Genomic DNA, 5,286 nt, shown 5'->3' on the forward strand with positions numbered 1-5,286 from the left:
TGTGTTAGCAGCCACCAAGTATGGAAAGCACAACACCAGCTAAAGGGCAGTTTATGGTCCATTCCATAAGCTAAGTTCCCATACAGCTGTTTGTACGCACATTTTCTAATTGCATATAAAAATAGTTAAATAGAAACTGGAGAAAAACAAAAAAACATCAAAATATTGCAAAAGAAGTTTTTACGTTTGAAAGAGGTGAAAAACTTCAAAGGTGCAACGGAACCAGCAAATAAAAGATGACGTACAGAAACTCAGGACTTAAATGTCGCTCTAGTTTTGAGCTGTTACCGGAAACCTTCCAAGAGCTCACAGCTGCAGTATTAGTTTTTCTCAACTCTCCATTTCCATTGCTCAGTATGCGCTCCATCTTGTTAATACATTCATGGTTTAGTTTGAACTCTGTAGATGATTTAATTACGTCATGTTGATGCACTCTTTTCTGCAGCGGTGACTGGAGACACCATCTGCTGCTTATCTTGATGAAATAACTTTTGATATTTGCATAAAGGATGGAAATGTTCAAAAAATTCACATTTCATTTCACAAATTATCTAGAACCTCAGCTAAAATTTAAAACAAATTTGTATGGAAACCCAGCTATAGACTGGGTATAACAATGTGTCACCGCTTCCAACAGTCTTTGTAGTGCTATCAAAGCAGAAAATGACAAAACAGAAACGATGTAACCCCCATCAAAGGACCACACGTACTTTAAGTTGATTCCGTGTTACACTGGAAGCCCAAACAGTGAGTTAAATGGAAGAGAAATACGCATGGTTGTGCATAGCTACTGTACAAACCGACTTTGCCAGCCGCGAGCAAAAGCCAGACGCAACATGACGCGATGAATGGAAGCGTGACTCGTTGTCAGACTGGTTATTTCACTGATAATTCAAAGAACAGATGCGGTAACAGCAGGACAGCAGGTGATATGAAGTCACATCACCTGCCTGCAGGAAGTCATCAGACAGGCCACGCTGTTCCTTAAGCCTTATCTTTCATATAAATCTTATCTCACTTTACACAGCAGCACATGAACAAGAGTCACGCTGCGTGTTGCTCTGATCCTGTCAGCGATCTTCTTACGGAGGGAAATTAGACGCCAAACTGAATAAATGTCAGTATTGTACTTAATGGAAATAAATAAATCAAATTAATGAATCTCAGACGAGTCACTTTCAACAAGCAACTGCATAAAAATGTCAACAGATGTTGGTTTTGCATTCATGATAATAAAAATAAAACAATCAACATGAAATTAAGCATGTAGTATATGTTTTCTCAGTCAATAATTGGCAGCATTATCAATCAATAATGGATAAATTGATAGCAGAAACTGAGCACAATGGAGATCTGTCCTGATATTGCTGGACAGTGACGTCACCCGTTGGTTTCTGCACTGAGAAAATGAAGCCAGGGTTTTGCTACTTCCTGGTTGACATCTTGGATTTTTGGAGCCGACGGAGGGGGGCGGAGCCATAGGAGCAGCGATTGGTCAGACGGATTGAGAGGCAGGCCCTCTCTGCCCGCCCACATTTACCGCCTTCTGCTCGCTTCGTATGCATCGTCGCTGCCGACTGTCAATCAAGCCAGCCACACCCCTTGCCCCGCAAAATTTTGACGATTTAAAAAAAAAAAATCAGTATTGATTCACTTTCAGATTGGCCACCTGATCTCTGGATTTGACCATGAAAACTAATAAGAAACAAATCCTGAGCTGTAGGAATGCAGTATTTCGTGATCTCCGATCACTTCTTTTCCAATTCAAGTCTATGCGAGCCAGGGCTTTTTGGAGCCAGGACTAGCGGACGTAGTGATATTGCAGGTTTTTGACACTTTCGGGTTGGCTTCATTTTTCAGGGCCGGTTGCTACGTCCATCTTTTATACAGTCTATGTTCAACATACACATGGTATGGTTGAGAAGGCATGTCAGTTGTATATAGTTGTTATTACAATGTAAGGACTCTGTCCTAGTCAGCCCAGCTTGATTTAGAAACATGAGCTCTGGCCAGAGGTCACTAAATGACACAGTAGTCCTTGTCATGGTGCCCATTGCTAGCTAATCTCCCACTATTCTCTCTGTTGGCCAACAAAGAACTGCCCTCAGATCGCTACAGTGTTAAACAGGAAGAAACTCCCACTGGTGGAACAACCAGGTACTGCAGCTCATCTGCCATATATTTTCTGACATGCATGCAAAGGATGCAGGTTTTCACTGGCTTTTAACCGTTGTGCAGCCACAGTGCACTCTCTCCACACTAAATTTCAGACAGTGTCTGATCAAAGCTGTACAAAAAGGTTTGTGAAACAACTTGGATGTAGAAATGCAGTTTTTTCTTAGTGCATTGCAGAGCTGTTCAGTTTTCAAGCATACAGCCTGAAAAAAGGTTCCATCCCAACTCAAAGCCCAGTGTCCTCAGTGACAGTTCTGTTGCTGACGTATGCCTAACCCCTAACCTTCAAAGTGCATTTCATCTAGGAAAATGGTAGCAAATTGGGAACTGGTAGATAATAAATATTAAATGACTCGGATTGAATCAGGGGAGAGAGAGAGGCTTGTAATATTTATGACGAAGCTTAAACACGTTGCTTTTGTGGTGAATTATGTACAAAGTGCTGGTTAGCTCAGTGCTGATTGAGTCAGTTGCTTCCAGTAAACCTGAATTCTTTCAAACTCAACTTAAAGACACTAAAACCAAATACACTTTCCTAGGAACACAGAGAAGGGTCAGTTATGTTTTCCAAAACCTGAATAACACTATTTGAAACACGTTTGAACCTTTTACCAACCTACATCAAACACATATCTCATCCAAATGGTGCAAAATACATGGTAGTTACCGTGACATGCTGTAAAAGTCTATTCAGCATTTGACTTAATGTTCCTTTTCCAACATTTGTACAGAAGCTGTAACAACTGTTTAGATCTGGTTGATGAGATTCCCACCAGTAGAACCTAATGAGGGATCCTCATAACAAACAATGAAAACAGCAGCAAATCTGTTTAAATCACTGATTGAGCATAAAATACCATGAATTCAACAATACTGTGAAGTGCTGATGTATTTAAGTTAAATCTAAAGCAGTATTTTATGTCATTTTATCGTGTTGCCATGAACACAACTACCACAAACCATCCATCCATCCACCCGTCCATTATCTATGCACCACTTAATCCTCACTTGGGTCACGGGGGGCTGGAGTCTATCCCAGCCGACTTATGGTGAAGGCAGGGGACACCCTGGACAGGTCACCAGTCTATCACAGGGCTACACGTAGAGACAGACAACCAAGCACACTCACATTCACACCTACGGACAATTTAGAATCAACAATTAACCTCAGCATGTTTTTGGACTGTGTGGGAGGAAGCCGGAGAACCCGGAGAGAACCCACACTGCATGGGGAGAACATGCAAACTCCACACAGAAAGATTCTGGTGCCCCCACCTGGACACGAACCGGCGACCGTCTTGCTGCGAGGCAACAGTGCTAACCAACTGTGCCACCTTGCAGCCCTGCCACAAACCAATCTTGCAAGATTGTGACATTTTAAAACCAATGTCGGCCAACAGTAGCCACTGCAATACGATATTTTGTTATAATTGAATAAAAAAAACATGCATCACTTCCACTGTGTGTGAGGTGACACATGGAACCAAGCAGTTGTCCAGTCCATCTCCTCAGACTGTGCAGTGGCTGCCTGATGTTTCCAGGTGTTTCGACTGCATTTGTCCCAGAAATCACTGCGTTTCCTCGTCTGTTCATGCCGGTGAGCACATGCTGTGTGAGAGTGTGTTACATCAGAGAGTCATTATGTAACACTGACATCTGCTGGGAACACAGTGGGTGTTGGTGATGGGCTGCAGATTCACTGCTGCTGCCGCCGCTGCTGCTGCCATGTGTGTGTTTATCTGTCTGTTTACACATGCTTGTTTGTTTGCTTGGTGCTGTTTGTACTCGCTCCGTCAGGCTACGTCTACGTTAAGCAGTTTCGGTGCAAAAAAAAGCCACTTGTGTCCACGTTAGCATTTCCAGGCTGTTTCAGCACCAGAGCTCAGTCCACAGCGACACAACTGAACAGCATGAAAACAGATAATAGTCTACAGACTGTTTTCAGTGGGCAAACAGCAAAACTGCATCACAAAAAGACAGCCCGGCTGACGGATTATTATTTTATAGTCATGACAATATCTTTAAAAAGAAAAACAAGTCATTGCAAAGGGAGATAACATTAAATAAAGATTTCAGAGACGCGACAAAAATAGACTGGTGCAAGATACAGAGACAAGCAAAACACAAGGACGACACAACGTCTACTGTGTACACTTGCGAAATAACAGAAATCTAAAATATAGTAATAGGTAGCAGTGACAATGTAAGTAATATAAGTGTATGACATCAGGAAATGGAAGAAATGCAAGAAAAGGGGGGAAATTATGAAATATGGACAAATGGGAGTAAACTCATAGAATGTTTTTTTTAACTCATCTGACAAAATCAGCATGAACACAGGCTAAAAACAGAAGCACGAATCTGCAATATTGATGCTTAAAATGCCTTGAAAGAGAAAAAACAGCAAAAGCAACCAACCTGATGGAAAAATATGACACTTTCACCAAAAAAAGGCTTTAACATTGTGAGATACCAATGTTCTTTTTTTGTTGTTGTTTTTTTTTTACTGGCCTGCATCTATGCACGTTTCTTTTACCATACACATAAAAAGAGCTAAGAGTCTAAATGGACGAAGGAGGCGTAAATCACAGGACTTTCACCCACAATATTGACGTTTGAGTCCCATGTGGGATTTTGTCCACATTAAAAAGTCAACATTGAGTTTTAGCTTCACCCAGGATGAACTCCCTGTGACTGGCTAAAGTCAAAGAGGATGACGATTAACAGAAATCTAGTGTCCTTTAGGAGGTTTGTGTAAAATTTTCTGCTAAATGACTTCAAAAACACCATCTTGTTTTTTTTTTTGTTTGTTTTTTTTTACCTTGTTAACATCTCTTACATGTGTTTTTTTTTTTTTTTTATTTCATAAAGGACAAATCTAAGGAACCACTCCTGTCAGCTGTCAAAGGTGGGCCTTTCTGTATCATTACTGATCTTCAGAATCAGTTTTCAGTTCCAGTATCTATGGCTAAATAACTCCAATATTACAGCTTGCCATTGAACAGCATCGAGTAGTTCCACAGTGTTTGAGCAGAGTTACAGGAGAGCCGCAGGACTTTGAAGACCTAATATTCCTAATTTTCAGTGGGTATTTTGTGTTGATGTTTTTAG

Source organism: Stegastes partitus, unplaced genomic scaffold (assembly GCF_000690725.1).
Source record: "Stegastes partitus isolate 25-593 unplaced genomic scaffold, Stegastes_partitus-1.0.2 Scaffold588, whole genome shotgun sequence".
NCBI lineage: Eukaryota > Metazoa > Chordata > Actinopteri > Pomacentridae > Stegastes > Stegastes partitus.